Source organism: Phyllostomus discolor, chromosome 4 (genome assembly GCF_004126475.2).
Source record: "Phyllostomus discolor isolate MPI-MPIP mPhyDis1 chromosome 4, mPhyDis1.pri.v3, whole genome shotgun sequence".
NCBI lineage: Eukaryota > Metazoa > Chordata > Mammalia > Chiroptera > Phyllostomidae > Phyllostomus > Phyllostomus discolor.
The window spans coordinates 13,816,227-13,828,078 of record NC_040906.2 but is presented as its reverse complement, the minus strand read 5'-3'; the positions used below and the strand labels follow the sequence as shown (position 1 = coordinate 13,828,078).

Below are 11,852 nucleotides of genomic sequence, written 5' to 3'. Positions count from 1 at the left end.
ACTTGCATTTTTACTATTTTATTATTTCTGTTCTTTATCACTGTCATTGTGAATGTATTATCATTTTTGATTTCCAGCAGTCTTTCTGTATCTTACTGGTCTTTCTCATCACATTATTCTGCTGTCTTCTTTGCGTGCTGTCTTTCTAATAGAGACCTTGTCCTGTATCCTTTTGAGGTTCATCTTTTCTTTAATTCCATAGGCAAAATATTTTCAGAAGTACACTCTACCTCCCAGTCTTCAAGATTCCATCCCCTTTCTCTGGTCTGGCTGCGTTTTCTCATACACCCTATGATATTTATTATCTTTCCTCCTTGAATGAGGCGATATCTGTGTAGATGAGGATTTTCCAGATGACAGGTGTTAGTCATTGGCCCTTCTCTCTGCTCATCTGACAGGTGGTTAAAGCCCTTTGTTTCTTCAGAGCAGAAGCATGCCAAAGGCACAACTATACCTCAAAGCCAGTAGGTAACTCAGGCCCAGAGATTCTCTGAGTTCAACGCTCAGTTCCTTGGTACTTTTCAGGAATGAAGTGCTCAAAGAAACTACAATTCCCAGAATGCTTCCCTCTTCCCCATTCCACAGGTCTCTGCTCAGCCTTCCCACAAAGCATTGGATTACTTGTAGAGAGTACCCTCCCCAGATGCAGCACTGGTAACTTCCATGTTATTTTGAGGAGGGCTATAGAAAGTTGCTGTTTCTGAAGGGGATATAGGAAGATGTAGGCAGGCTCTTCTGGTCCCAGGCACTTCAAGAGCCACGGGCTTGGGTGCAGAGATGGCCAAGTCTAAGAACCACACCACACACAACCAGCCCTGAATATGGCACAGAAATGGCATCAAGAATCCCAGTCGCAAAGGTATGAATCTCTCAAGGGGGTAGACCCCAAGTTCTTGAGGAACATGCACTTTGCCAAGAAGCACAACAAAAAGGGCTTGAAGAAGATGCAGGCCAACAATGCCAAGGCCATGAGTGCACGTGCCGAGGCTATCAAGGACCTGGTCAAGCCCAAGGAGGTCAAGCCCAAGATCCTAAAAGGCAGCAGCCACAAGCGTAGTCGACTTGCTTATACTGCTCACCCCAAGCTCAAGAAACATGCTTGTGCCCACATTGCCAAGGGTCTCTGGCTCTGCCAGCCAAAGGCCAAGGCCAAGGCCCAAACCAAGCCCCAGGCTGCAGATACAGCTGTGGCTCAGGCTCCAGCTCAGGCTCAGACTCAGGCTCCAAAATGTGCCCAGGCCCCTGCAAAGGCTCCATAGTAGAGGCCTCTGTCTGCTGATGTGAGGACAGAAGCACTGGTGTGTCCCTGGGGCGGGGGTCCTCCAGTGGTGATTGTGCAAATAAACCTGAGACAGGGTCTGTCAAAAAAAAAAAAAAAAGGAAGAAAAAAAGAAACAAAGAAAGATGTAGGCAGGCCACACTGTAGCTTGGTGAAGGACCAGCATCCACAGTGTTCTGGTTGATACACATGTGTGATTTCTGGCTGAGGGTGGGAGGCAGATACAAAATATAGCCCCAAACTCTCCTGAAGTCCTTCCCTTCTAATCTCTAAATCCCTTGTTTCATAGGGGCCAACCTTGTGTATGGAAAAAGTGAAATTTTCCATAGTTGAGTCTAGTTTAATATATAACGGAGCTTCTTTCCGCATTTTAGGATTAAGTTGATCGACCTCTATGTTGGTTGTGCCGTTGGGGATTCTGGCATTTTCCAGTGCTCCTACAGTCTTTTGGGAAGTTGGGAGAAGCTGCACCTGTGGGTGATTCCTAGCTTGATCATACTTTCAGCTGAATGCTTGGCTTATTATTTTTTTTTAAGATTTTATTTATTTATTTTTAGAGAGGGAAGGGAGGGAGAGAGAGAAACATCAATGTGCGGTTGCTAGGGGTTATGGCCTGCAACCCAGGCATGTACCCTGGCTGGGAATTGAACATGCGACACTTTGGTTTGCAGCCCGCGCTCAATCCACTGAGCTACGCCAGCCAGGGCTTTTGACTTATTATTTTTAAACTTGGGATTTCTCAGAGAGCTGCTTGTTTATCCCTTGATGATCACTCCTCCTCTCAAGGCCAGCAGTAATGTTGCGGAGACACTCCATGACTTCAGCCTCTCTTTTACTGGGGGTCTGCAAGGTTTTCCTCGACAGGAGCCGCCCCTCTCTGTCCGCTCTGAACAATTTACACCACCCTTGAAGGGAACATTAAAAAACAGGGCTATATCGTGATTTCTTCAAATCTGCAGTTCTTGGTGAGGCAGCATAAAAGAAACCTCTGAGAGTAAGTAAAAAAAAAAAGTGAATCCTTCTCTCCCTGTATGCTTCGGCTTGACAAAGGGATAACAAAGCTATTGTTGGTCCCATGGGCGACTCAAAAACTAAGGATTTTCTCTTTGTCCTGTTGAAATTTTGAAGGAATTTCTGAATCCAAAGGTCAGTTTTGTATCAAGGCCTTGCTCTTTATTTTATCATTTAATTACACCGGGTAGTGGTGTCTTGGCTGGAGAGAGCTGGTGGGGCATAACCAATTTCGAACATGCCGGGAGATCAGCGAAGGAAAAACGACGAGGTGAAAGCCGAATTTAAGCTGCAGCCTCTACTTCATCACTACAGAGCACTTGCTAGGAAATACTTTTCTTATCAAAGAATTAATGGTGGGAGATGTTAACATACGAATGCCTGGGGATTCCAGTGAGGCTTGGTAGTTACGGGGACATATATTATTAATGAGAAGCTTGAAGTTATTCACACATATGTACACACAGCACCACTTACTGCATGATGACCTGATACTGAGCTTCAAGGTTGGCGATGTGGGGCTAATCAGTGCGTGTGCTCTCTGTTTTCACTTCACCCAGGGGTTTTGTTTTGTGGTTACAACAGAGACAGGGAAGGATTAGGTTTGAGTCTAACCCCAGCTCCTGTCATCTCTCTGGGCCTTCTTTCCTGTAGAAAAAGGATGTCTCGAAGGCTCCTTTCCAGCCCACGTTGTCCAATTCCTTGTTAAAGGCACTTTGCATGCACAAGGTGGTTTTTTTCACGAGGTGGGAAGGTTTACTGTTGTGTGGTCAGTCCGCATTAACTAGCTCCCAAGCAGCGGGGATCTCAGATTATTTGTCCTATCGGTTCTCTAGGGCGTCCTAATGAGCTATGGCAAATTGGAGCTGTTGAATCTTTCAAGCAAGTCCTGTTCCCCCGGTGATATGTTCTGAGAGAGCACATTACAGAAATGAAGATGTGTTTTCATGGACTCTATGCTATAAAATATTTATGCCCTGCCTTTGGTTGTATAAAGTATTTTGCAGTGTAGGTCATCTTCTTAGCAAAATGTTTCACTATGAGAACAGCTTCCGAAAGTCCCTGTGGATCTCCGGGGCAGGTGATAAGATGGCCTTACAGAATAAGACACTGTCAGGGCTAATGTCTGAATATGAATGGATCATGCATGACTTAACCCTAAAAGAAGATTTGGCATGAATAGAATTTCCAGGATCTATAATTAACTCTTTTACATTAATGAGAAATATAGCCTTCAAAGACATGAGCTGTCTCAGGATACAATCTACTAAAATTTAACTCTTTTCTTCCTCCGTATAGAGGAACATTGCTCTGTTCAAATTTGTTTAGGTACACGGGGGAGGGGACAGTTTACTTGCTGCTCCCTTTGTCTTGTCCTCCCTCTCCCTCTTCAAGGTACTTCTTTTGGGACAACTCGATGTCACAACTATTTATTGGGTCTTTAATGCTCTACTCACCAGTGTGCCAGCCACGCTTCAAGATGTCTGCAGAAATATGTGACGTGATTTCTGCCTGCAAAAGTCTGACCATTTAGTTGAGGAGTTAAGACATGGGCTAAAGGAACATGTGAAAACAGCATACCATGAAATATAATGTGCTGTGTGCAGTATGGTTGGGTTTTGATTTTTATGATGTTGATAGTACAATTGCGATTTCAAAGAGTAAGGATTAATGACAGCTGGGGGAGTGAAAGAAGGCTTTTGGGGCAGGTGGGAAACCTGGCCTGTGAAAGATGGCACAGTTTGGGGCAAGTAGGAAAAGGGAAGACCTTGTGTGGCTCGCTGGGCAAAGAGAGTTACTGCGTGCTAGAGGTGGAGGAGAGGCCCCTGAGAGCTGTGCCAGCTGCAGCTGCAGGTTGTGCCACAGAAACAAACAAGCCCAGACCACAGTGGCTTGGATTAGCCAAAGCTTACCTTTCACATGAGTTACAAGTCCATTGCAGAGTGGCAGAAGACTCTTCCAAATTGTCTTGTTTTCAGGGATGCAGGATGACAGAGCCACCACCACCTCGAATGTCTCAGGTCACCATGGTAAGGAGAAGGAAGGGCAAATGACATACTGGCTCTTAGAAGTTTCCAGCTGGAAGTGACACATGCCACTTCTTATATTTCATTGGCCAAAGTAAATCACAAGTGCATGCTTAACCTCAAAGGGAAGCACATGTCTCCTATGTGCCTGGAAGGAAGAGAACAGGAGATATCAGTGAGCAGATCGAAGAACACCAACCACATGTCCAGGGTGAGGAAGCTGTGAGATAGTGGATAGCACAAGGGCATCACAGACAGATACACCTAGACTTGAAGTTCTGTCACTTACCACCTGGATGACCTTTGGCAAGAGACTTCATCTATGGAACAGTATAAATTATTCTAGCAAAGTTGTTGTGAGGACTACATGTGTGGATGTTGATTTATTTAGTTATTGCCTTCCTCTCATAACAGCTTTCGATTTTTTGTCCTAGCCCCACATGATATTTACTGTACCTCTTGCTCTTGGGTGCCAAGAAATATGCCTATAACCTTGCAATAATTTTTTTCTTGCATAAACTAGCCCAAATGGATTTCAGCCAAAGCCTCTGCTGGTCCATTAGGTGCCTTTGCAAAGGAGAAAAGGCCACCCCCCCCCCCCCCCTCAAGTGGCGCTGCATGGGTTTGTACACATAGAGTCACTTTATGTGAATTAGGGGAAGATTCCCTGTTCTTCCTCTAGCCCTAGGCCAGGGTGTATGGTTTGGTAGAAGAGCACAGGTCAGATTTTATCCTCGCTTTCCTCTTTGGTGGATGCCCTTGTGCAAAGAACAACATGAACAACCATATGTGGTGGCTATGGCTTTAGCTCCTTTTAGCACATTCCTGAGAAAGATAATAGTCCATTTATTGTTCAGCTTCCCTTCAGTGGAAGAGAGGAGTTTTAAATGGTGTGTCAACTATTCTTGGGAAAGTATACTACATGTAGAATCCCAGTGTATGAATTCCCAAGAAAACAACTAAAAAGCATTATGCTCTCTTCCTCTCAGAATATCTCACTTATCTGCTATGTTCTGAATCAGTGGGATAGTTATTTATAAGCAACTCCCACTGATCTTAACGAGTTTAATGAATAAAGAATGAGCATAATAAGTGAGCTTAACTTCACCAAGAAATAATTTCTTATACAAAAGAAGTTTGATATTAAACTACTACCAAATATCATAAAATTAAGTCACATTAATTCTCTTAGGTATAATGCAATTGTCTGTGCTGTGCATGGATAAGAAGCTGAAAGAAAATTTCTGGTATGCCTTTGAGAAGAATTTGCGCAACATTAAAAATATCTCAGGGGAAAACAAGGGCCAATATTGAGAGGATTTTCTAAGATGTAGGAGTTATTTTCACTTACTTATTGGAACAGTGTCGAATTTAATGGTCATGAGTCAAAGGATGAGGTGGGAAGAGTGAAACTGGGAACACACTGACCTCAGCTTTCTCTCTGTTCTGAGGTGGGGTGGGAGGTGGGGAAGGAAGGGAAATCACACTTTTCGTGTGGTCACAGCTCTACGTGCTAAGTGGCGGCACCTTCTCTTGCATGCACTGATGCTGTGAAGGCCTGAACGAGGGTATGGTAGGGCTGAACATGAGTTGTCCCCCACCCCCACCAGGATACCTACATCCTAGCCCCAGAATACCTTACATGGCAAAAGAGACTTTGTTGATCTGATCAAATTGTGGGTTTTGAGCTGGAGAGATGATCTTGGATTATCCACTGGTCCCAGTGTCATCACAAGGATCATTATTTTTTATTTAAAATTTTTTCTTAGATTTTATTTATTTGTTTTTAGAGAGAGGGGAAGGGAGGGAGATAGAGAGGGAGAGAAACATCCATGTGTGTTGCCTCTCACATGTGCCCTACTGGGGATGCAGCCCGCAACCCGGGAGTGTGCCCTGACTGGGAACGGAATGGGCAACCCTTTGGTTTGCAGGCTGGCACTCAATCCCCTGAGCCACACCAGCCAGGGCCACAAGAAACTTTATAAGAGGGAGGCGGCAGAGGCAGAGGCAGAGGTGGATGGATGCACCAGGCCACGAACACCAGCAGCCTTTGGATATCAAAAGGATCAAGGAAAAAAATTTCCCCTGCATCTCCCAGAACGAACCATCCATATGGGCACCTTGTGTTTGCCTAGGGAGACTCATGTTTGACTTCTGCCTGCCAGAACTGTAAGGGGGTAAAGTTGTGTTGTTTTCAGCCACTAGGTTTGTGGCAATTTGTTACAGCAGCCACAGGGAACTACTACAGGGAGCAAGGATGGGGCTTTTCAAGGGTTCAGCTAGGGAGGGGAGTGTGCAGACATGGAGGCCTTGGGTCAGTTCGCTAGTGTGGGAGTTGTCAAACTACAGCCATCAGCCTGACCTCTACCACCTGTTTTCATACAACCCATGACCCAAGCATGGGTTTTATATTCTTACATGGTTGAAAAAATCGTCAGAAAACTAATGTGTTTTGTGACATGTAAAAATGATGTTCAACGTAAAAGTTTTGAAAAGATTTGCTGTTCTCTGTACGAGAGGCAGAACACCAACTTTGACTTGAGGTCCTCTTGTGTTTCTGCGAGCTCACCCTCCTCACCCCTCACTGCCCAGCACGTTCCCTTGGTAAACCCTACGCACCACTGAATGCTTCTTGGATTCAAACTCTACCCTCTCTATGAGGCCTGCTCCACATGGCGAGAGCTTACCGTAGTCAATACACTATGATTAATATTGGAGATACAAAGATGAGTAAGATATGATTTGTTCCCTCAAGGACTACACACCTAACCAATAACAGCAGCAGCAGCAGCAGCAACAACAAGAAACTATCACATATCAAATGCATGCAATCACTATCAATACTTTTACGAGTCACCTGTGATAAATATTACTAGATTGGTTTTTTGGGGGACAAAACTGAGGCTCAGAGATGCTGAATAACTTAGCCACAGTCAGTTAAGCAATTCTGATTAATGCCCCTTCTAGAATATCCTTCTAGAATATCACTCAGGGCTCCCACAGTCGCCTGGTCCTGTCCTCGTCTCTCCAACCCCCTCCCTGAAGCTGGAAGCTGTTGTGGCCTCTGCTTTCAAATGGCCAGCTCCGAGTCTGTACCTCTTTATGGAACTGGTGGTCTTCAAGCCTGAGTAGAGTTTGGGAAAGCCCTCCAGAGTGTTGTTAGCAAATTGCCACAAGATCCAATACATTAGGGTGTTGAAATGAAATTTTAGATTAAAAATTGAAGCAAAACGGTGGGCCAGGCGGCTCCAAAGCTTTTCTGGGCGAGGCAGTGCGCTGTGGGACAGATGCGTTTTAGCCAACGTGCCTTGAGCCCTGTAAGGCAGAGGCGTGCCCTTCATTTGGACTCATTTCTTCTCTCTGCGTTTGTATTAGCCAGTTGGGCGGCCATCTGTGTGCCTACTGCAGAGCGGACGACGTGTTGGTCATTTTGGTTTTACCTCCAGATGCAGGTGCCAACAAAAAATGCCTGCCTGCCGCCTTCAGTGCCCACGTATGGTGCCCGAAGGAAGAACAAAGGACTAAGGGTCATTTTAGGTACCATGAAAGGAAATCATTTTTTAAACTTATTTTTGACCTCAATAGTTCACCTACTCTTCTGCATTGGGCTGTGCTGAGCAGCTAAAGAAAGCGTGCGTGTGAAATATTTTATAAATCAGAAGGTGCTATACCAAGTCTTACCAATGTAAGACTTGGTGCTGGAGATACCAAATAAGGTGTGTACTTATTTTCAAAAAAATTTATTCCGTACTTCTGTGTGCTTCGCTCTGCTTTGTGGATTCCTAGGCGACTATTAAGAAGCATTGGCAGGTACTACAAATTGTTTCTTATTATCAGTGCTTTGTTTTTCCTGTATGGCAGAGGAATGTTTTATGTCACTTTGACCTGGCTTCGCTGCTGCTAACTGTGGCTCTCACATTTATGAAATATGATCCAGTAAAGGGAACAACATACATTTTTTTCCTCCTGGAAAGTCCTGTAGGTTTGTCACATTGCTCTGAGCAAAGCAGTGGAATTTCCAAATCCCTGCCAGCGAGGGAAACAACTTCAGAAGGAAGACTGGGGGGAGGAAATCTTGGCCAAGAATATGTAAGAAAAGAAACTGGAAAGAATATACATTCTGGACATCTTTCACCAAAACCTTGCTAATGTATGCTGTGTGGAGTGTTAAAAAGCTTATACGTAGGGAGATTGCTTTTGTGACTCAGTTGTGAATCCCAACAAATAAGATCATCCATCCAGAGAAGCAGCGTCTGGCTTGACCCAGGAATTGAGGCATAGAAACATAGTTTTGGGAAAGTTTTAAAGAAGAAAACAGATGCAGTTTCAAAATTGGGATGGGATCTATTTGGTTAATGAATGTTTATATAATGAATGTTTATATGGGATCTATATCGCACATGCTTGAAAGATTTGCTTTTTATAATTCACCACAACTTATTGCAAATGGCAAACCTGTACTGGTAGTGTCGGTGTGGTTTGCTTTAAGAAAATCCAACATTAATAACACCCCAAATTTACAAACAGATGAACTAGGGGATGTGTATTTCCATTATAAAAGGATTCACTTAAGGGGATCTCTTCCAGAATATTTAAGATATGACTTGATTTACTAGTATAGTTTATCTACAGGTTTTCAGAGCACATCTGAGGAAAATAGGAATACATACACACATGTTCTACTGGACTGAGATTTTTCATTAAGGGGCAAGGTAGGTGGCACACTAGGTCTCAGGATGACTATACCTGCTATCGGCTAGTCCTTGCTGCAAATAGCGAACTCCCTTAACAATGAAGAACTCCTTGTTGGGACCCGCAGTCTGGCATGGGCACTGAGTGTCCCTGTGCTTTTTTGCTGGCTATGCTGAGAATGCAAAGCTCTGACTGTTCTTTACCTGGACCATTTCTCAGGGTGGTGTTTGCTGGGAGAAGACTCGAGGGGGACAGTAATGTCTATTTTTGGGATAAAGGTTTGCTTACTGCTTGCCAGGAAAGAGCATGGTGCTTAACCTCAGCATTCCTCATTTGTGTTGCAAACCCCCTGTGTGCATGGCATTCATCTAGGCCCACAGCTGTACTCCAGTGGGACCTGAGGGCAAGGGGAGCCAGCACACATGCTGATGCCCACGCTCCTTGCCGTACTGTGAGTAATAAGTCCTTTGTCTCTGACCCAGGAGCCTCATCTCTTCTGCCAGGGCCATAACCCAGTGACCATCTAACTCACTAGCTTGTATGTAGGGTGAAACCAAATCCTGGGCCTGACAGTTATTTCCGTTCATGTTGGGTCTAGATCTACGGATTTGGGGTTCTCAGGGCGCTTTGTTGACGTAAAAGCCATCGACGACTTTATTTTCCCATCTTTTATTTGCTTGGGACAGCATGTTAAAATAGTGTTACTATTTTATCGTCGTAAGTATAAACTACAGCAGCTGGTGTTTGGCTTAGATTTTTGTTGTTTTCTTTTGTATTTATTAAGGGAAAGTCTTTGGTAGTGTTGACTTGGCATCCTATTCTCCACGTACAATTCTTGACTCTACACGGAAGGGAGAAACTAATGATAATTAAGGAAACTGTGCATGGGGGCTGAACTCGTCAGTGGGATTTATGAATGGACTGCATATACAGGAGATATGAATGGACTGCATATACAGGAGATGTATCTTAAAGCTATCTTAAAATCGCTCCACATGTGTACCGGTGCCGTGTGTATGGAGTGTGCTATTAGAATGTTTCTACCTGGACCACGTGACAGATGGTGCTTTGTGTTCTGAGAATGAGAATTCAGTCTCCAGCAATAGGTTTCTCTTTTGCTCCCCTGAGCTGGCAAGTGCCTCATCTCTTAGAAGGACTCCTCTTCCACCAGAGCATTTGGGAGGCAAAAGACACCACCTTGGGGATAAACTGCATGTGTGGGCAGTAAGTATGGGTGCATTTGTGGATCTGACCTGTTGCGTGTGTCTGGATGCTGCAGTGAGCTGGGCTTGTTTTCAGTGAGCACGTAGCATGGATGCCATTCTCCTCAAATTATCACCTTGGGAATCTCTATGGCATTTTTAAGTTATTGCCAATATTTTGGCTCAAACGCTACTGTGACCCCTTTTATGGGTATGTATTCAAAGCGTGAGGTCAAGTGGTAATAAACCTTTGTTCTCTTTTTCAATTTCCCAAAAGCATTTAGAGCCAGTTCTAGGGTTAAAACGGGTGATAAAGTGGGATAAAAACTAAGACATAAAGTAATAAAGTTGATTTTCTTGAATGATTCGCAAACGGAACCTAAAGGCTAATGCCAGCTAGTTTGGTACTAGTTTGTACTGGGCTGCTGTAATCAATGACCATACACCAAGTGGCTCAAACCATAGATTTGTGTATCTCACAAGTTATGGAAGCTGCCAGTCTAAGATCAAGGTGTCAGCTGATGTGGCTACCCTCAGTGACCTCTTTCTTGCTTGCAGATGGTGGTCTTGCCTTCGGGGTCCTCACATGGCAGAGGGAGGGGACTCTGGCATTGATTTCTCTTTCTCTGAGGCTGCTAGTCCCGTCACTGGGGCTTTACCTCTGTGACGTCACTTAAACCTACTCACTTCCCGGAAGCCCTGCCTCCTAGAACCGTCACATTGGGAGTGGGGCTGTAGGGAGAAAGCGTGTCGTCAGAATATATTATCTCCATCTTCCCATGAAAGGAACGGAATTGAAGTCATACACAAAATTGAAAAAAAAAACTATTAATTTTTTTTGTATTGTCTTGTGTTCTGGATTGAATTTTATCCCCCTCACCCCTGAAGACATTTTGAAGTCCTAACCCCCAGCACCTGTGAATGTGATCTTATTTGGAAATAGAGTTTTTTTTTTAGATGGAATCAAGTTAGGATGAGGGTGTGCTGGGTTAGGGTGGGCCCCAAGTTTGACCATTAGTGTTGCTCCATGAGGGAGAGAGACATCAGACTCAGAGACACACTCAGAGGGAAGATGGCCTATGAGAGGGAGGTGGAGCTAGAGTTATGCCGCCAGAGTCGAGGACTGCTGGCAACCAACAGGGATGAGGGTGAGGAAGAAAGAGTTCTTCCCTAGGGCCTTCGAAGAGAATGTGGCTCTACCTTGACGTGTGACTTCTGGTCGTTGGCATTGTGAGAAAATACGTTTCTATTCTTTCAGACCCCCCAGTTGACGGTACTGTGTTATAGTAGCCCTAGGAAATCCATGCATCTTGCCTGTTCACTTCTGTTTGGAATAATGTTCTGCTTACATTACACCCTAAATAAGAGGGGGTGCAGAGAGACTGACAGGATAGGAAAGTTGGGGATTCAGGAACAACCTTGTCCATCCTCTACTGTACGCCACCGGCAGAAACACCCGCATGGCTAACCGGGAGCTGAGCGCGTGCAGGGGGTACAAGTGCAGCCTGGTCCTGGGTTTCTGTGCACCAACAGAGGAGGTAGTCGGGCCACCGTATTCCCTGTGGGCTGTTCCAGCTCAGACCCGGTGCAGCAGAGAAGCCCGTCAGCGTTCATAAAAAATGTAGAAGTCCTGGCTGGCAT

At 44.7% G+C, this 11,852-nt stretch overlaps 1 pseudogene; it reads left to right on the top strand.

Moving 5' to 3' along the window:
• The first annotated feature begins 762 nt into the window (after positions 1-762).
• LOC114495431 lies at positions 763-1,361 on the top strand (annotated as a pseudogene).
• Positions 1,362-11,852: the final 10,491 nt, after the last annotated feature.